This window comes from Marmota monax, unplaced genomic scaffold (genome assembly GCF_021218885.2).
Source record: "Marmota monax isolate L192 unplaced genomic scaffold, Marmota_monax_Labrador192_F-V1.1 WCK01_AAM20220418_F8-fsc00026, whole genome shotgun sequence".
NCBI classification, from domain to species: Eukaryota; Metazoa; Chordata; class Mammalia; order Rodentia; family Sciuridae; genus Marmota; species Marmota monax.
This window is the reverse complement of record NW_026693108.1, coordinates 18,610,140-18,632,264: the sequence shown is the minus strand read 5'-3', so window position 1 is coordinate 18,632,264 and position 22,125 is coordinate 18,610,140. Positions and strand designations below refer to the sequence as shown.

The 22,125-nt window shown below is 36.3% G+C and overlaps 1 long non-coding RNA gene across 1 annotated transcript in view; it reads left to right on the top strand.

Annotated features, from left to right (window-relative positions):
* Positions 1 to 18,108, top strand: part of LOC131424575 (uncharacterized) — an 88,996-nt gene extending 70,888 nt beyond the window's left edge. The window contains exons 2-3 of the long non-coding RNA XR_009227856.1: positions 8,733 to 10,378; positions 17,299 to 18,108. This is a non-coding gene — a long non-coding RNA (uncharacterized LOC131424575). The remainder of the gene's footprint in view (positions 1 to 8,732; positions 10,379 to 17,298) is intronic.
* The last annotated feature ends 4,017 nt before the right edge of the window (positions 18,109 to 22,125 follow it).

Below are 22,125 nucleotides of genomic sequence, written 5' to 3'. Positions count from 1 at the left end.
TCAGTAGTTGAGTGTCCCTGAGTTCAATCCCTGGTACCCTCCCCCGCTCAAAAAATTATTAATTATCTGGTTTGCCTTACTATGTTCTTACTCTGCATTTCACTTAGAATTAGTAAGTGTAAATTTTGGAAATGGTAAGTATACATACAGTTGAAGACCTACTATCCACTGTGTTTGGGACAGTTGTTCTTCAGTTAGTGGCAAAATAAAAGAAAAAAGACTCAAATAATTATCCAAAGTAATTAAATGATATGTTAACATAAGTATACACATTTACTTGTTTTCCATTATATATCGATATTGTCTTTTATTATAAAGCCCCAGATTAGTATTCTCCATAAATTCATTATCTAAAATTTCTAGTTTTATTTCTTTAAATTGGTCCAAGAACGTTAAAGACACCAGCAAGGCAACCAGATCACAGGAAGCTATCAGCTGCTATTCCTTATCATAGTCTTTCACCTTCTTGTCAGAGAGCCTTGCCTTTTTTTAAGTTACTCATCTTCATCTAATTTTTACGTAGCATTCAACATGTTCTTCATAGACACAAAATCAGATCTTCTGCATCTACATTCATAAACGTGTGTGTGTGTTTGTGTGTGTGTGTGTGTGTGCATATATCACAGCACAAAATGAAAGAGTTTAGAATCCTATGGAAATATAACCTTCTTATTTCTGTCCCCATATCAACACTGTAGAGCGTAACTGTCTAATTTAATTTATCCAAAATGATGGCTAACTATTTCAGTTCTTTGATATGTCCCAAAAATCTTTCAGAACCAAAGAAAGAAAGGGTGAAGGGAGGGAGAGATTATTACATGTGAGTTCAAGCATCACTATTTTTAACCTATGTTATAAGAAATATCAGATATCCAGGAGAGACTGGCCAAAACCTGCCAATTCACACTCATTACTTTCTTAAATCTCTAGAAAGTTTGAAAACCAGTTATTAAGTGCAACCATTATCAAAATTTTAATTATGTAAACTTGCAAGGAATTACTATAAAAGCAAAAGACAGCAAATACTCAAAAGTCGTAACTCCCTAACTATTTAATGAATTTTACTATTATTACCTGTCTTCTTGAGGTTCATTATATTTATTGTGTCTTTGTGATAGAAATGCTCTGTAATGCTATCCTGCTAAGCAAGTTTTCCCCACCTTAAAATTGGTAAGCTTGCAAGTCTTTATGCCATGGAAATCCACAAATACAACAAAGCAAGTTGTGGCTTATTTGGCAGGGAGTGGGGAGACACAGCTATAAATCATTCCCAGCTCACCATTACATATACAGCATAATATGTTGCTAAAATATATACCACAGTACAGTTTTATCAGGTTCTTACATATTGAAAATAATTTTAGGAAAGTGAACTTTCAAAATGTTTCAAAAAGGTCATTTCTAAATGTGTTACTCCGCTGGACTCCAGAAGAAAGAAGAGTACTTTGCAGGGTCAATGAGAAATCAATAAAACACTCTGCTTTCCAGTCCAGACTCAACCCATTAAATTACATTCCATTAATTGTTAAGAATGACTGTCAGCATATATTTTCAAGTATTGGAAGAAAAACTAAGTGAATTCAGGCATGCACATGCGTGTACACACACACACAAACACACACACACACACACACCTCATACAAATACAACTGAGAAAATTCTAAGAATATACCAAAATATACATGTTATAAAATGTAAGAAATAGCAGCACAGCCTGATATTCCTAAGCCAGTCACTTTTTGTTTTGGGAAAGACACTTTATTTACCTGCTCTAGACTTGCACAGACTCCAGACATTTATTGGGCTGACTAGGACAATGGGTAGAGAATTTTGCCTATAAAATCTAAATTGGTTTATATAAAAAAAGAAAAGAGCTGAATTTAGGAGAAAATAAGAAAACCAATGATCTGGTAACATAAGCTAGAGTTTTGAGAGACACACAGGCAAGAAATTTGTGAAAAAACTGCTACTATAAGTGGGGCATAAGAAAGGGAAAGTTCTTGTATATTTTTAAGTTAATAATAATGATACACATTTACTGATTATTGATTATGTGTCAGATATTATTCTACGTGGCTTGCATATATGAATTCAATTTAATACTGGTGATACCTCTATATATAGTAACACAATCTTAGCACCCTTCACTTTACACATGAAAATCTCTGGAACACATTAGATAAATAATTCATTGCACAGTGGAAGAGTTGGTTCATTCTCTGGCAGTCTGGCTCTTAATTCATTCATTTAATCATTATTCTGCACATAGTTTACTTATGAAATATGCCTTATAGCAATGTCAAAAATACATAAAATATCAACAGAGAAATTTTGCTTTCTAAAACTTAAGATTTATGTTCACTTTAGTCATGTCAGCATGTTGGAAGTGGCCTAGTGGAATAATTATGTTCAGATTATATAAACAAAATGAAAAGACCCTGAAATGAATGACCAACTCTCTGTGTCTTTCAGATAAAATTAAATATAAAATTAATTGTGCTACTTAATGTGCTGTGGCTAAGAGCTGAACATTCAGAAAATTTTCTATTTAAATGTGCATTTTTGCAAACTACAGATATGCAGTTTTGCACCTCAAAAATTTTTACAAATGATCTAATACTCCTATTTTAATAAGGGTTGTTATAAGAGAAAAATCTTGTACTTTGGATATGACTCAAGAAATATAAATTTGGAGTTTATTTGGCATTATCTAAGAACTCATGTAAAATAGAGCCTAACCTTTCTAGACTTGTGCTACACTGGAAAACCATCTACTTTAGTGGCATCCAAAAGTCTATAGTCTTCAACATGTGCCCAAAGGTTTATGTCCTGTAAATGTTATGATTTAATGAACATATTCCAGTTAAACATTAGCAGCAAAATACCTACGTGACCCTAAGAGGGGGCATGTTTTCAGCAAGAAATTCAAATATTCTTCTATAATAAATATACAAATATTACCTTCTTAAATTGAAGGAAATCCAGATTATGTTTCAAGAACAAACAATTTTATGTAATTTGGATAAAATTATAAGAAGACCGTTGCAACCACTGATTTTAGGCAGGACACCTGAATAGGCCAATGGGTGACCAAGATGCTTTCTTATGGATTCTGTATGTACCTACTAAAAGACTCCTGCTATATTGGGTTAAATAATATTTTCTTTGGTCTATCTTCTCATTTATTTATTGTTACAATAAAGTGATGCTCTTCAAAAATGACATCCGCAAACACAAATAGAATTTTCAATCAAAAAGTTGTCTTGAGGTTTTATTTTCAACTCTTCTTGTCAACACTTTTCATTAATACTGACTATATTTAGTGAAATTTCCCTCATAACTGTGTAAGGAACTTTTAGCTATAACTGTCCCTGTTAATAATGTTAGCAGCTAATGCCTGAGATGTGATTATAAATGACTTTTCATATGCCAAAACTATTTCATATTTCAAAGTGTCAAATCTTTCTTTTTTAATTGACAAATAAAAATGTGTATATTATTGTATATGATAGGTTATAAAATATATATACATTATGGAAGAGCTAAATTGAGGTAATTAACATATATACATTCCCTCATATATTTATTTTTTGTGAACAACTAAAATCTACTCTCTTCAGGATATTCAAGAACACGACATATGACTATTAGCTATAGTCATGGATTGTACAATAGATCCCTCGAATTTATTTCTACTCAATAATACTTTATGTCCTTTTTGCTAACCTCTCCCTTCTACAGCCCCTGGTAAGTACCAGTCTAACTCTGTCCTTCTAAATCTTTCTCTAACTGTGGCTTTACACAATGGCAACAATCATATCAAGAGGCCAATTAAAAGAAGCCATTTCGAAAAAAGTTATCTAAAAGAATTTTAAAATATTTTTTTAATTATACAAAAATACATGCGAAGCATAGACAAATTAGGACTGCTGAAAAATTATCCAAAACCTTTTTATCTTGTTTCAGATTTTTAAAAATAATCTTATAATGCCAAAAATATAGATTATTTTTTGAAAAACACAAAAGACAGAAATCTAAGCAATCTAGACTGGCCTGTTGCCATGTAAAAATCACTGCATCTATGGTCATAATCTTTATAACCATACATGCCTTAAACTATACATAGCCTTTATAACCATACATACCATAACCATACATACCTTTAAATTCTTCTAGTGATTGTACTGACTTTATGGTGTAATGATGACACCACACACCTCCTGCTCTATGACTTCAGTGACTTCTGGGAACTGGATTTAACTAGATCTTCAGTTTCCCTACTTTCTATCACCCTCAAGGCCACTATACGTTGGAAGCATAGCTATCAGTGAAGAGGTGCAATCTCTGACTGAGCGTTCAAGTGAGCCTAAGTGGGGCTGGGAATTAACCAGCACCTCACACTTGGACTTGGACTTTCACCAGGATCTTAGGAACAGGCTTGGAGGAGGACCACCTCCTACACTTCCTCCACAAGCTGGGCACCTTTGACGGTCCTTATTGTGTTTCATGCTATGATAACCCAGTCTGTCAGAGTCGGCTAGAGTCTTCATAAGACATCCAGGCAGCAGTGGGCAAAGGTGAGAACCAAAGGGCTCTTGGGTTGCAGGCTCATTCTGTTATCACACTTCTTTCCAAACATAGAACTGAAAGCTTTATAAAGTGGGGTAAAAAGGGCTGGGGTAATGATTTGTACGTGTTTTATAAATGAAAAAGTGGAATGTGTGTGTGGACACAGAGAAAGGAAGAGAGAGATGGGGGGGATGAATATATGTTGATAGACATGATTTCGGTAGAAAATACTGATTTAAGTTTTAAGATAAATGTAAAAAAAATGTAAATATAAAGATTAAAAACCAGAGGATATGCCAGGATTTCTTACTCAGAAGATTTCTTTCCCTGTAATTTTCCTTACTCAAGAATATTTTTTCACAAACATTTTAACTATCTTTTATTCATATTAGTATAAATGAATTGGTTTCCATTTCAATTTTTTTTAATTTTTATTTATCAGATTTTTCTCCCCTGGTAATGATAGACTCATGCTTCATACACATTATAAATGTTTTTTTAAACATAAGTAAATGACAGGGAGTGAATCAAAGAATTAAAGGGTTGAACTTATTCCTTGAATTGTCTGGATTCAAATGAACTGTACCTCAAGTATTTCTCCAATAAAATAGAAGTTAGGGAGCATTCAAGTGTCTTAGATAAAAAAGCTATTTTAATTATCAATAATTGTTACTCGATGTGCATTAGATTGTTGAATTGGTTCTCCAGTAAATAAAGGATTGACTTCCAATTTCCTTCAATTTTTAAATGATCAAGATTTAATAGAGGTGAATAATATTCTAGGCTACAAATGCTTCTTGCTTCTTGATCTTAAACCCACACTCCAAACCACTTATGAAATTACTTGATTTATTCATTTAGAAAGGTCAAAGCAGCATACCACAGTCTAACACTCTCCCTAATGTTATATCAAAAACAATCCACTCACAAATAGACAACATAGAATCAGGATATGAATCATGAAGTGGACTTATTCGGAAAATCTGAGAATGATACATCAAATATTTTGCTACTGAAGTTCCTGGTTGAGTGAGTGTTACATTAAGGACAATATGATTGAATTAGTGTCCAGGATTTTTAGAGTAAAGCTATATTGCCCTGAGTTTCAGTCCCAAAGCAGAAGCTAGCAATGATTCAGAGCAAGGGGTCCTTTGAGTGCTTCCTAAGTTCTTGCTGTTATTGCCTGAAGGAGTCCAAAGCAGCTGATGATTGGGCACATAAAGTCAGAATGAACTTACTGCAGAGTCCAGACTGCCTCAGGCCCATGGAATGAGGGGAATTTTGGATTGCCCACATTGGCTAACTGGTTTTGTTTTACATGCAAACTAGAATTTTATTATATGATTTGATGGACTTCCATCTATAATTTAAGTGTTATAATAAATATGTGTGTGTTCATTTCTCTCTATGATCGGATCAACCCAGAAGAAAGTGAGGCCTGTTCTTCGTTAAGGTGCCAGCAATAAAAGAGTTACTTTAAGTGCCTAAAGGAATTTCAGGGATCACTATATGGGGACACAATTATATCTATGAGGTCAGACACTTCAGCTTGATTATCAATACCCAGAATGGGGCATAGCCAAGGGCTCAGTAAATATTTGTTGATTGACACAGAAAAAAAAGAATCAGAAAGGTGGAAAGGAAGAAAAAAACAGGTACTTATTAGGTGAGTGTAACAATGTAGTATCAAAGGGTATACATAGGAAATTAAATACCTGACTCCTTCAACACAGTCATAGTCACCTTTGTGTGCTAGTTCACCATTTTGTACACTTCGGTCACTTGTTTAGAACTTTCACACTTTTTCCGTATCTAGGCAACTCCTGTGTGTTATTTTTTTCTGCAAATGAATCATAAATAAGCCATCTAACCCTTATTAATGTGATCCACTCTTCATGATGTTATGTGCCAGATACTGAGTCAAACCCTCTCTTGAACTTTCTCAAACTTTCATGGGCACCCAAGTCACTTGGGGATAAAGCCAAAAGGAAGATTCCAATACTATCAAGTCTAGGGGAGGTGCCCATGTCTGCATTTCTCACAAGCTCCCAAATGAGGCTGAGAAACACACTTTGAATACCAGGCTTCCACATATATATTCTGATATACACTTAAATTTTTACCCAGCACTGTTTTAAAGCTTATTTTTATATCATGTAAATCATTCATATATTCCATGAGTGGTAAATCTAATGATATGAATACAGACGCTCTGCTGAGATTGAAAATACAATTAAATGTCCTTTGCTTTCAGGGAGTCACTGCCAAGAAGATTATGTAAGAAACCGAGCTAACTTGTGCTATGGGGTATTCCAGAATTCTGTACAGAACAATTTGAGAAACACCTAGGAATCTGTAGAGGGCCATAGAAGAAGCCAGTTTCTAAGCATGACAGAGGGGGAGAAGAAATTTCTCAAGATACCCCAGAACACAGGCCATCTCCCACCTGCCCCATCACTGTGCCCCATAAAACCAAACCCAGCCAAGAGTTATGTGGCTACTCCACTTGCCGATGCATGCCATCTTCCAGAGGACTGGATAAGGAGCATCTTTTGGGAATCACCAGCCTCAGTTGTAAGAAGGCTATATATATTTTTTTTTCAAGTTTATCTTTCTAATACAGCCTCTTCTGATCCTTTTTCCTGGAGGACCATCTTTATTCTGATTAGCATGGGCTTCATAGAGCAGATGCCTGAACAATTCCCTACCTACCCAAAGGCATTCCACCCTTATTTAGAGTCACATCCTTGCCCGCATAATTTCTTGCCAAATGAATTTCAGTTTCCTTCTCTTTCCCAACTTCCTTTCCCATTATCATCAGGTAAGAGGACGATGCACACAGTAGGTCGGGGGAGGGGAGGATGAAGAAGCTCCAGTTCTGTCTGTCACCGACATATGATGTCTTCAGTATCCTTCCTGCTTCCTCTCTGTCTTAGGAGGAGTAGCTCCCCATCAAGGAACCCCTATTCTAATCTCCTCAATCTGAGACTATCCCATGACAGGAGCACTCAGGTTGCCTGTGGAATTAATGTTTCTAACTCATTGACCTTAAAACAAAGTGAACATCCTGGAAGATCCAGGTGGGTTCAATGTAATCAGTCTCCTAAAAAGTGGAAGAGGGAGATTGGAGGAGGTCAGGGTGATGCCATAGAGAAGAGCTACACACACCTTGGGGTGGAGACAGGCACCACAGGCCAAGGACTGCAGGAAGCCTATAGACACCAGGAAAGGGTAGGAAGTGCATTCTTTCCCAGAGCCTGCTTCAGAAGCAAGGCAGCCCTGCTGACCCCTTGATTTTAACCAGCCACAACCGCTGCAGACTTCTAGACACAGAAGTTTTACCTCTTTCTGCTTTGAAGATGCAGCTCTTTCCTTCGTGATCTCTTCATCCGGTTTCTCTCTTTTATCTCTAAAAAATGAATCTTCCCAGATTGCATATTTAGTTCATAGTTCATAGTTGGTTCCCTTTTCCCACTCTACAGGCCCACGCAGAAGTCAGATGTGTCTTCTCTGGCACAGTGTTTCTTCAGAAGCCAAATTGAAATGCATTTCTGAGGTCCATGTCCTCTCCTTCTCCACAGTTCACTCTGCCCCCCACTCTGTTTTACCTGACTCACTTCCCTGATTCACGTTATTTACTTTGTCCTTAAAGGTTTTGAGTGAAGGATCCCTCTGCCAAAACACAAATGTATAATGAGATGTTAGGGTGTAATATTAAAAAGGATTCTTGGGTCACATGGTTTTAGGTTATGCCAAGTTACGCAAAGTTAGATAGGTTGTTATATATCAAGATTTAATAGCCTCTTTTATGCTAATTAACATATATATGTACATAGATCATACACCTCTATACAGTGTATAGCTACATGTAGCATGAGGCATTTCACAAGCTTATATTCCCATAGAACCTTAACTAGTGGAGTATTCTATAGGTTGGGTGTTTCTAGTACACATGTTGAAACATCTTGTTCAATAAACTTTTTCATCTGTTCCCATTCCTGTAACCAGCACCCTGTTGAAATGACCTCCCAAAACTATAAGTGCGGCAAATATTTATAAGGCACTAACTACATGTTTCACACTGTTGTAAGTACTTTCATATGTATAAGGTGATTTACAACCATTACATGATAGTAAGCACTATATTTATCCTTATTTTACAGATGAAGAATGAGCCAGAAAAACTATGTGCTCAAGGCTGCACAGTTAGAAAACTACAGATTTGGACTTTGAACCCCCACCTACCTCTAGCACTCACCTTGCTCTCCAACTGAAGGTGAAAGCACTTTCTCCCAGTGATTGCTGATAATATAACTCAGATGAGATTGAATGCACTGCCCCAGAGATGTAGGAAAAGGTGGAGGATTTCTCAAAAGGGAATTTTATGAGAGACACAAACACTGGAGACATCAAAGCCAACCTCCATGTGCTTCCAAACAGGACGTTGTAAAATGAGAGAACAGTCTAATCTTATCTGGATAGGAAGATAACGTGATCAAGGGTGATGAACATTTCTGAGAAGCAGACCAGACCAGCTGTTACGAAAAAAATCATGGAGAAGAGAAGTTTCAAGAAACCCTGCACAGGCAGGCTGGACTCAAAGGAGGCCAGGGTATGGGCAAAATAGGTCTTTGGTCTTAATTCTTCAACTAATAGGAAATCCTTGAAAGTTTCTCCTCAGTAAAGTGATAAAAATTTTGATGATTTTGTTGTGGCTGTTTGTTTTTGTTTTCTTTTGTTTTAATGAAAAGATTTGAAGAAAATTAATCAGATAAAAGTCTTCACTGAAGGAGGACCCAAGCCAGTTTGCTCTTCATCTTCTCTTCCCCTGCCTTCCCACTAGGTGGCACCAGAACTCAAAATCAGAACCCCCTAAAACCTTCACTCTTCCAATCTTACTGTAGGATGACTCCTGTAATATTGTGATGTGATGGGAACATATCAAAACATGGTTTCTATTGCCAATTGCTAACCTGACTCTTCATTTACCCTGGGGTATTTTTCAAGCAGTTAACAGTTTTCAGCTTAACTGACTGCAAAGTTCTGAAGACCTTTGGGATCCATGCCCGCTTAGAGAACTGTTCTAGGCCAACATAATGAGCAACCATCCTGCAGAAAATGCTAAAGGCCTGCTGGAAGTTGATACAGTGGAATTCATTCAACCCTTGATGGCTTCAATCACGGAGAGTCTTCTAGTTTTCAAGAGAGGGAGGATTTGCAGATGACTGTTAAATTACCTCCTTGACATGAAACTCCAGTTGGAATGTGGAAGGGGAAGAAAGCCTGAGCCAACTTATTACCTAATTCTTCAGGAAAGAAATGTGAGAACCAAGCAGTCTGGCCCCTCCTTCCTTTCTGAATGCCCTTTTCACTAGTTTATACCACAGAGGACTCCCTCCCTTACGTATTTCTTAAAGAAACTTCTTTTCTACTTTTCTCTTCCTATCACTGCCCCATTATTGTTTATTTTTATTTTTTACTTATCTATTTATTTGACAGTAGGAAGAATGATGCTTTCAATTTGTTGTAAAATTAGTGTCACAAATCTACATTTAAAACAAAAAAAGATCATTCCTGGTCACTTGTAAATATGTATGTAGTGACTAAAATACCAATCAATCAAGATTCTTTTTGTAAACATCTAAGCTTAAGTCCATATGATTCCAAGGCTCAAAAGGCAAATGGAATATCGCCCAAATCTCAGGCAAGCAAGGCACATGGCATTTTTCCCTGAATACTTCAAACTGAAATTCGAGGAGGAAACACAAAGTTAGTTGAAACTATCCCACAAAGGAAGTATTGTTTAAAGGTAAGTAGACTTTTGTCTAAGTACCAAAGTTTCAACTTTCCTAATACGAGATAAAGAAAAAAAAATGCATTCTACTTAATTTTGTGTTCTTAAAATTTCTGTTACAATTTAATCCAAATTGCTGCTTCTAAAATAGACAGTAGGAAAAAAAAAGAGGTTAATATAGATGATAGACTTATGGATTGGATAAATAATTAATGGCCTGGAGTAATTAGCTGGAAGATGCTTAATCATTAATTTATCTGAGTCATTGAAAGTAGTCAAGCCTATCCACAAAATGTTACACTAATTATGAGTATATATATTTTTGTCAAGATGGAAATTAATATATGATAAAAACTAGCACTTCAAAAAATTAAAATATGGAACAAGTCTATTTTGTCTACTTTTTGTTTATTAAAGATAAACAAGATTTCACTTTCCTTTGTTTTACCTATTAAGATAAAAGTTGTATAAATTCCATTATTATATATAACCAAGAAGCCAAATTAGGAAGGCAAAGTAGTTGACTCATTTTGTCTTTCTTTAGGAACTTCTTCTATGTAAGGGGAAAAAAAACGCAAAACTCAAAACACTTCATTATTAAAGTATCTGGTGGACAATTAGTGTTCTCTCGGAGGATTTAAGTGGGGGGGAAAGATCCTTTAACATAATGCTAAGTTTTGCAATTTGTGGCTGTATTCTTCAATGTGGTATTTTCCAATACGATTTTATTACAGGCTCTAAATTATACTTTCACAGGAAAGGTCTGTCTTTAAACTTTTAGGTCAGAATTGTTCAGATCTTTTCACACTGAATCAATCAGGTTTAAAGCTGGCAAAATCCTTGGTAGCCTTGTAAATCTTTCAAAAGATGTTTTCCAATTACCCTTCATGGGCCACAGGATTCTACACTGTGGCTCTTTCCTTCTCTGGGAGGAATTAAGTGCTCATGAGAGGTTAGAAACCAATGGAGTTGAAAAGCAAGGCCCTGTATCTTCCCTCCAGTTCACATGCTGTAGATCTATCTGCAGCTACTAATACATCCTAAGATCTGCGCAGACATTCTGACCTAGATAGTGGTCCCGGCATCATTGAAGTATTAGTTGTTTTAAATTAGTGAAAGATATTAAGATAGCAGTAGAATGGTTCCTATAGCAAAAACTTATTTTGGACTTGTATTAAAAATTTTGCATAAACATAATTTCCAAATGGAAAACAAAGAGACCACTATTACTTCATTATTTTTTCAAGAAAAACAAATTTTTAGGAAAGGTCAGTAAACACACAGGAGACTAAAAAAGGAAATAACGAAGAAGATAAATATACTTCTTGGTCTGGATTTTAATCTTCTAAAAATTGTGCTTATTTTCCATTTATAAAATATATTAATATCTGTTACTTCTTCCTCCTCTAGGTTACAGATATAGAATACTAATAAAAGACTAAGGAGATATTCAATTTATAAATGAGCCTATTTCATACCACTTGATTTCAAGAGGAAAAATAATCATGGGCAGAATCATTTTGAAATAATTTTTCAAGGGAAAATGTGAACATGTATATAGATTTCTTCACAGAAGTTTGGAAAGTACTGCTGTCCTTTGTGATGCAAAAGTGGAGTGAAGGTTATGGGATTCCAGTTGCACCTTTGACCTCTGGGCCTCTTGAGTCATTCATGGGTTATGACCTTTGACCTTTGGCAAATCATGACCCTGTCTGTTTTGCTTGATTTTTACTACCTACAGTGAAAGGTTTTTTTTTTCTCCTCTGGAACACATAAGCAGAAGTCACATAAATGTTTGAATAGTTTGTAGGCCAACACTCAGACCTAGGGAAGATAAGAATAAAAAGTAAATAAATAAACATGAAGGAAAATATTCTAACATTTAAAGTTTCCTGTAGTAGAATAGACTGATTTCAAAGCCTATATTGTGAACACTTGGCCACATGTTCCTTCTTTTAAAACTTTGCTTTCATTGATCTAAAATGTGTCATAGCGAGAGAAGGGACAGTCGGTCCTTTATAAACTGGACTTCCAATACTTTACACTCTAATCATTAAAAATTGCAGACCTTTCACAGCTGCATGTTCATAAGCATCTCCTGGTAGCCACTGTCTAGATTGCTTCCATCTCTAAGAAATGCAATTCCTCTTATCAGAATTGTGAGTTAAAGGGGAATATGTGTAAACAGTGGGCATTAAAATGTCCTGTTAGAGCCAAATCAAGTACAGATAAGGAAGCCAGCAAATTCATAATTGTACAGCTGCACGTAGAAGCCCTCTGGATTCACTGCTCAGATGCTTAATACACACAGTTCCAAGCTCCAAATCTCATTATGATATCAACTGGGAAGAACTGTCTTTATACACACTGCTGATCAGTAACAAATGACTTTGAGTTTTCACAAGTTTTCCTTTCTAATACTCAAGTTGACTTGTTTGCTTGCTTAGTTGAAGCAAATACTAAGTGGAAAAATGAAGTTGAAAAATATAGATTAAATAGAAGTGTCCAGAAGGTATGATATAGCAAAAAATGATATATATTTTTCCACCAGCATGAGAATGAATAGAGTCTTTGGAATTGTGATACTCCAGGATTTAGTTAAGAAATACTTTTGTTTCTGAGCCAGCATAGAGAGTCACTCTTTTTTCCATCAAGATAGAAGTATTTTTAATGCTTGTTTTGGGCACAATTTTATCTTAGATATTTCCATTGGCATTTTAACATTCATTTATTATTCCTGATGATTTTTCTTTCTCTGAGGTTTAAAAAAGTATTTGATAATTTGAAAATGTAGAGAAAATTGGCACATTGATGAAGTTAGTTCTAGGGGAGCCAACATACCTTGTTCAATCAGAATTTAGAAAGAGAATTAAGAGCTTGCCAAACTCTCAAGTCTAGTTAAATCCTTTGCAACAGAGATTTTTCAGTGTTTTTTTATTTGTTCTAAAGAGATATTTTTAAAATATCTTTTAAAAATATTATACAAATCTGATTATAGAAGTATATCTATAATTTATAATTTCTATAATAGAAAGAATGAGATTTTGAAAAAAGTTCAACAGTTAAAACCTTACCTTTCTTGAGTTAAAGGTAGGTGCGTTGCCTTGGCTGAAAAACTATTGATAAGAAGAGTACAAGAGAGTTCCTGGCCCATCTGGATGTACTTTTTCTTAATTTTCATATCCACCACCACAATATCAAAATCTTTCCACGGTAGTCAAAATTGTCTCCCTCAGATGAGCTAAAGTGTCCTGTGACTTCAAATTAGAACTCTCAGAATTTACCTTTCATTACTTTTTTGATGGAATATTCATGACATCATATAGAGCTAGGCTTTACTAATATCTAGCCATATGAAAATTTGGGGGAATTTGTTGCATTGTTACCTGAAAGTATTTTTAGATCTGAAAGTTGAAATGCTAGAAAATATCAGACCCTTAATTCCATGGAAAGCTGTAACATATCATTTGAATGAGATAACTGAACAATGAACATTATCCATGTTTTGATTTTTTTCCCCAATGTTAAATCATTTGAATGATGTCCTTGACTTTCTCCTTCACCTGAGGGATGGAGTTCACAGTTTTAATAGCCATGATTTGAAAAAAAAATAGTGTGAAAGATAGCAAACACATTTTACTTGGTTTTACAACTAACATTAACAGTCATTTTAAGATCCCTTTGATCTCAATGCATCTACTCTGGGGCTTCCTCCAGAGCAAGATAGTTTAGAAATAACATTACTCACTCTCACTGCCTGCCCTTCCCTTTACCCCACCCAACCCCAGTCCTGCTTGACATATCTCTATGGATGTCCATTCCCATGGACTAGAGGTTCTCAACTATGGGGTAATACTCAGTTGCAGGACTGTCTTTTTGCATCTGAAGAGACTTAGCCTATGCCAGTGACATCATCCCCAGTGATGGCAACCTAAAATGTCTAGAGACATTGCCAAGCATACCCAGGAAGGAGAAATTGCCCCGAGGGAAAACTACCAAAGCATAGATTAAATCCTCAGGAAGGATTTAATGTGTTTTTGTACCTATAAAAATCTGTATGGGGGTGTGGGCTGGGTAGAGCACTCGCTTTGAGTGTGCAAGCCCCTGGGTTCGATCCTCAGCACCACATAAAAATAAATAAATAAATAAATAAAGGTATTGTATCCAACTACAACTACAAAAAATAAGTATCATTTTTTTAAAAAAAAATCTGTATTAGGGTTCTCCAGAGAAACTGAACCATTGGACGTTCATATAGAGAGAGAGGAAGGAATTTAGTATAAAAGATTGGCTTATGCAATCAGGGTGGCTGGTGAGTCCAAATCTGCAGTGGAGGCAGCAAGCTAGAGGCCAAGCTAGAGGACAGCTTATGGTGAAGAGAAAGTCGGCTGAGGAATCCACCTTCCTCCATGGTTCCTTCTTGCCTTCCTTAAGTTCCTTGAATGTACCCTCTTTCCCTCCATAGGTCACATGATCTTCCCAAAGCCCTGTGATTTTCCCATCACACCCTGTTGTTAGTCAACTAACTTCTCCTTTCATTTCATTTTTGCAATCAGGAATTCTTCCCAACCTCCCCTATTGGAGTAGCTGAAGTCTCCCTATTATTTGCTTTTATAGTACTTTCTCGTCTTCTTCAAAGCACTATCACTATAAAGTCCTTGGGTCTATTAATTTTATAATATTCTGTGCCCCCAGTACCTAGCTTATAGTAAGCATTCATCTAATATTTATTGACTGACTGAAAAAAATGAATTAACATTTAGCCAAAATATAGTCTCCTTGCTTAGAGGAATGCTGACTTACTGACAAAGGTTTTGATGTCTAAATCACAACTTCCATGCCATGAATATTAGAAAGTCAATGCTGAAGAGTTGGCAAGTTTTGTCAACTGTTGATGGACTGTGGGAAAAATTACTGATGCCCTGGACCATTGCCATTATTTCTTATCCAAGCTTCTTGAATACCACAGAAAGCATCACATCACCTATTGACACATAAAATGCCTAACAGTATGTAATCTAAAGATTTACGGAAAGGTAAGTAGGTTATCTATTCCATTTATTGCCTGTGAGCTCTAAATTCGCCCTCCCATGTCTTCTTTTGTAAGACTGGAGTTGAAACCCTGAAGGATGTATCCTGTGCCAACTGGTACCATGTTAAGCTTTGTCAGTAGAAGGTATCAAAGGAGGATCAGCGCCAGAGGAAAAGACTTCTCCTGAGTTGGGTGTTTGATCTCTTCTTGCACCTGGAGTGTGGCTGTTGTGAACAGTCCAGGGATGCATGCCCTCCAGAAAGCTTTGCTGGGACCCCAGTAGAAAGATTTCTGCATGCCAGTTCCTCTCTCCAGCCTCAGGCAATGGAGGCAGTGGGCCAGATTTATCCTGGGGCACAGTGAACTTCCCTGCTAGCCAGAAGGTTCAGCAGCAACTTCTCTGCTGAAGTCTACATCTCAGCATTGCCAGGGATGCCCCTTTCCAAGTGTCTCCCTTCCTTGGGTACTGTCCTTCAGAACCCTTTTATCTCATAGTGGCTACTCCCTGCTGTTAGTTAATAATTATTTCTATTAAATATTCCCTGTTATATCAATGGTGTGAATTCTGTTTCCTTCCTGGACTCCGTCTGGTACTGTAGATCAATGAGTAAGAAGTTTGAATACATACACCCAAACACACCTACACAGTCTTATTTCAAGAATATTCTGCCTTTCTAAGCTGAAAAATGTTAGCAAACAGTTTAAAAAAAAAAAAAAAAAAAACCTACTGTAATGATCAGAATCCAAGAAATAGAATTTTACCACTGGATGGAGCCCAAGAGGTCAGCCAGCCCTGGTTTTCCAGGGGAAGCATCTCAGTGGCTAAGAGGTTAAGTGACTTCCTTTACTGAGGACAGAATGGACTTAGGTCCCCAGAGGCATGCTGTGAGGCATCTCCTTGATGAAATACCCTGCCCCCACCCCAAAAGGACCCTATGCAGGAGTTTTACCAGATGACTCACTGGCTTTTTTATGAGGCCCCCCGGGAGGGAGAAATTTTTCCCAAGTACACGTTTCAGGAATAATTGTGCTTTTATCTGAACTACTGCTCTGGATTTATCTCATGGACACTGCGAAACGTTTCCCACATATGGTGGCTAGAAAGCGCTGAGGCTGTCTCCCAGCAAGGAGCAGTGCACTGTGACATTCACGCCTTCTGCACCCCTGTGCCTCTGGTTTAGTTCATCTCAGTTGCTTTCTATGCTGCTTTTTCCCTTTGCCTCAACTGTCTCACATGTTTATTATCATGCTATAGTGCATCAGACACGTTAAAACATCCATTTAGGAAGATACTGACTATACACCAACTATCAAGGTACAAAGCTTTAAATCTTGTGCCCACTTTAGGATTTTCTCAGTAGTGTTTGCTTTCAATGACAAAGAATTTAAGGGGGTGGGGTCTAACTCAGTGGTAGAGTGCATGCCAGGTCCTGAGTTCAATTTCTAGCACACACACACACATACACACACACACACAAATAACTTAAATACTCTTGAGAATGAGTGAACCTCAGAAACTGAAGAACAGTTTGATAAATATTTCAAAATTTCCCTGCTGCTTGAGTACCTAAATAATATATTTAATAAATTTCTAACTTTATATCCATATCGTAAACATTCTTAGCCTGGGCTTTATTGACTTTTAAATATTTTTTTAATGAAAAAGTCATCCAAATTAATAAAGTTTGACTGTAACAAAGCTGGCCAGAGGCTCAAAAATGAGAAACTTGGTTTTCTTACTACTTTACTGAATTATAGTGTCAAAATTTGGCTTTTTCCAAAGATAGCCATTTCACAATATTCCTCAAAAAGTAGGGGGAAAAAATCTGTCCTTTCTCATTACTTCTGCACTCCTAACATTTTTGCTTGCTGAATAAGCAGTTTCTTTTCTGTGTCTCTCTAGGATGGCAAGAGATGGTTGTTCCAAACCATATTCACACCTGGATTCCCTCATGTTTCCACGCATCTGCAGTTGGACTTCTGCAGTTATCATTTATCATGCCAGTGACTCATGTTTCACAGGGGCAAAATAAATATTTGCTGAATAAATCCTTCGAGCTGCTACCAAAAATAGGAGATATTGGAAACAAAGATGCAAACATAGAAAATAAACTAACAGCAGCTGTGGAAATAAATAAACTGTATGATATTCCCACTTTTCTTTTCATAATTCCAAGTAAGATTGTTTTTGTTTCTCTGTACTAAAGCTGAAAAACAATATATTCTGACTTCCTCTGATTTCAAAGAATCAATACTTTTGTTTTGCTTCGTATTCTTGCTTCAGAGGAAATGTGACACTTTTTATCAGTGGTAAGTATTTGTTCTTTTCTTAAGCACCTATCTGAGAATTTGGCAAAGTATTTAAGCAAATAGACCTGAAAGCCATAGTTCAGAACCCAGGAAGCCTTGGGTGAGATGAAGTCACGCAAACACACCTATCTAATGGGGGTAAATTCTGAAAAATGAGCCCCAGAAACAAATAAGGAAGAGGCTAAAAGGAAACCCCCCGGAGCCAAGGCCTCTGCTCTCCTACTCCTGTGATAAGATGCAGTCTTTCCTTAGTCTCTTATTTAACACTGAGCATGATTCATGGACAAGAAGCCATTGTCCTTTAAACCACCACATTTTCCATCTATTACAGAAAATCTAAGATCAATTTTCTATCTAATTCAATTGGATTATTGAGTTATTGCCCTTCACGCCTTCAACATATTCTTGTGCCTGTTTCTATCACGCAGGTCTTTGATCTTCAGTCATAAAGTCTGTGTTTCTTTTAGGTCCCTTCTGGGATGACTAGTTCAACTGAATCAATGAGTAACGGACCCTTGTCTTTGGACACCCTTAGTTTCTTTCTTTTTTTTTTTTCATGCAACTGAGCATACAGAAATCAAAACAGAGGAATTACCAAAGACATATTTCAAATACCCATGTCCTATTGGTTGATATTTATTAAAACAGGCGACATGATTTTCAAATACATATACAAATCTTAAGAGTGAACTGTTATTTAAAGTCTTAACAGGAAAATAGGTTTATGTTTTCTGGCATCATCCAATCGTGAAAATTTCTGAAGAGTACTTTGAAAGACATTCTAATAAAAACAGTCTCTGCCTGAAGTTTGTAAATCTTTGATTAAGGAAAGCATAGACATTGTTAAGTGTCCATCTGCCTGACATTCTGATGGGACACCGGGTCTTAACAGGCTGTAGTACAGTAAACACAGGGCTATCCGGGTACCGAGCACTGACAGGATCCCTGGGCACCAAGGGGATCTTATATTGGAATGCACTGCAGTGACATCTGCTCTTGCCCTGTGCAGTCAGCTCACTTATGATAAGATATGGAGTCTTTGGGTAATTACATCAGACCCTAATCTAACCACGAGAGATTTGCTGCTGGCACTAGCAGTGGCACCCAGCAGTACGCCATAGCTGAGCTTCCTCTGGACAACCACAAAATTTCCTCAAAGGCTGTTTGCAGGACAATGTGAGCAAGTAAATAGGAAGAGAAGCATGGCTTGCACAGTACTTAGTAGCATAAATATGGCAATTCCTGTTGCTATTTTCGACTTTCAGAATTACAACGGCAGTAAGGCAGCATGGGGAAGACTATGGCTTTAGCATGCTTAGTTTTGGGGTGAAGGTAGAGATAAGGGTTGGTGCAGCTAAAAATAAGTGATTTGGTTGCCATGGTTTCCTTCTTTATAAATTCTTTTCAACATGAATTGCTGTTGTTGTGTTTAATTTTAGATTCATGCAGATTTTCGACAAATAAAAATTCCTATACATCTGAGAAATGGTTTTTTAAAAGCTGTGGGGAAAGGTTTTTGGCAGTCTGGTTCAAACATTTCTGAGCAAAATAACCTGCAGGGTGCTGGCTTTTAGACAACTACCAAAGGAGAGTGCGTAAAGAGAAAGGGAACGTAAGAACATGTAAGACTGCATTTAACCTTCTGATTAAAACACAAGTCCTTATTATCACAACATTTAAGAGCATGTTAGGTGTCAAAGACTGCCTCTCAGAAGCAGAGCAAGACAGGTGTCCCTCCTACATAGGAACTCTCTTGACAACCACCCTTAAAGGATTTTAGGTACCAAACATTAATTTAGATAAATATGCATTTGCTAATATCAAAGGCTTTAATTGTGTTCTCAAAACCTGTCATGTTCCCTCAAATACAATTCAATTTTCTTGACTAGGGTGTCAGGATGACTAATTTACACCTACTCTAAAATATGTATGTTTCACTTCTTAAAATTCAATAAAGGATATTTCAAATAGGGAAAGCACAAATGGAAAACAGGAGTTGACTTTACTAAAGGAATTCTTTTTCCTTATGCACTTATTATAGGATTGTTTAAATGGTAAACTCCCCTACCACAATGAAAATATTTGTGTTTTTTTTAAAGAAAGAATTAAATTGCTCATGAAGAAATGCATCATAGACCGTCACTATGTCAACAACAGACACACAGAACTGTTAGGAAATGCTTCTTCCTAAGTATATTAAATGGTTAAAATGTTCCTAATATTTTAAATTTTGTTTGTTGCTGTTTGTTTTCTTTTCCTAAGGAATTTGAGGTTAATCTTAACCCATTAAGTCCCAAGTTTTCAACTCTGCAAATATTTCAGTGAAACTGATGCAGAGGCATTAAAATAAGATGGAAATCATGATCTAGAGCTCAGATATCATTTATATATTTTCATATATCCTTATGTATGAAATATATTTTTCAAATGGCCAAATCATTCACCTATTTTCTCAAAACAACAGACTTCTAAAGACAAAATATGTCAAAGTTACCCTAAGTAGTATATTTGTTGCTCAACTCAAGTTTTTATAGGTATTTCTCATTTTGGATGATGGGACATAATGGGTTAAGAATATAGGGAAATGAAAAAGATAAAAAGTTAAAATGCCTGAATTTAAGACAGAAAGAGATGTAATTGTTTATAAATGAAAGGAAATGAGTGAGCCATATTTGTCTTTATAAGCTTATTTTCTAATTCTGTTACTCTGATTGATCATACTAATTAATCAATTATTTATTAATTGTGCATTTAGTGTTTTAGTTATACTAATTCTATTTTTACTAACAAAAAACTCTGAAAGCTTAGGAAGTAAAAAGGGATTCTCTCACTATTTTAGTTTAATTAAAATTGAATCAGAAGTTAGTAATGTTTCTTTTCATGCATCCTAAATTTAAATTGACACATAAAAATTTTGGAGGATTTTCTGTGTATGTGTGTTTGCGTATACACGGATATGTGCTTTGAGGGGGAGCAGGAGATTTAATTAAAATATTTCAACTAATTCCACAGACATTGCCCAAGTTGATGAGATAATTATGTCTATCAATTTCCACTTCTATCTGTGGGTGAAAGGGGATTGCATCATGCTCTATAATATTTCCATTATAATTGTTTCTATTATAATTCTTGTAATATTTTTTTTATTTATTTATTTATTTTAATTTCTTTTTTTTATTGGTTGTTCAAAACATTACAAAGCTCATGACATATCATATTTCATACATTTGATTCAAGTGGGTTATGAACTCCCATTTTTTACCCGTATATAAAAATCAGACAAATAATTGTGCGAATTCAGGTAGTTTGAAATATTCATGAATGGACCAGGAATGCTCCTGAGAATGGGCTTTATCAACTGTCTGCTCTTTCTACAGGTGTGTCTGAGGCCAGGGACATTCTTTCCTGATTTATTCTCAGATTTGCTGCTGGCTGACTTGGAAGAACAGCTGGCCTAATTTTCCTTGACGCAACTTGATTCTGCCTTGAAGCTAAAAATTTCATGGGCCTCTGGACTGAGGCACAACCCCAGAGATTCTGTGGCTATTAAATCATTTGGCTTTGCTATGAAAACATAAGATGCATACTTTTGACCATGACAGACTAGCATAGACCATGTTTCCAACCAAGAACAACTAGAAAACCTTGACAGAACACTAAGAATCCACTTAAAAGTTTTGAAGAGCTATTAGGGCAACCCAGACTTAAAGGAGCCAGGATTCCAAATAGTAGGAAAATTCATTGAGATGAGCTTCACATTTGATGCCACGTTTCTCCTTCTACTCTCTGCCCTTCGTAAACAGCATAGAAATGTAGGTTGAGAAGTTTAGGATTATGTGGACATGAGGAATCAGACTGGGAAGAAGTTTCTGCAAACTCATAAAACTGAAGTTTAGGCCCTAAGGGGCCACTTTCCTAAAAAGTAGGCAAGCATGGAGGAGAACTAATCTGAGACCGGACCTGGAGACAAAATAGATGACAGAAGCAGATACAGAGGTGTTAGAGATAATGGATGCGGTCCTGATGCACAGACTGTACAGTAGCTCAAGAAAATATTGGGCAAATGCAAAATATCATTTAAAAGCTGGAATCTGTTCTAAGAGGGAATCAAATAAAATCTGTAGGACTAAAAAAATATAATAAGCTGAAATGAAGAATGCAATAGATAGGCATAGTAACACACAGAGGAAAAGATAAGGATCTGACAAACGGGTCCAAAGCGGGAAGGGGAAATGCTCAGCTTAAAGTTTAGAGAAAACAAAACTTGAAGATAGAGAAAAGAGACTAAGAGAAGGTGGGAGGAGCTACCATAGTCTAATAAATGTGCGAGGAGAGTCCCACAGGGGAGAAAACAGCAAGACAGAAAGAAGCAATATTTGAAAAGATAATATCAAGGCAATCTTCAAACACAGAGAAGACA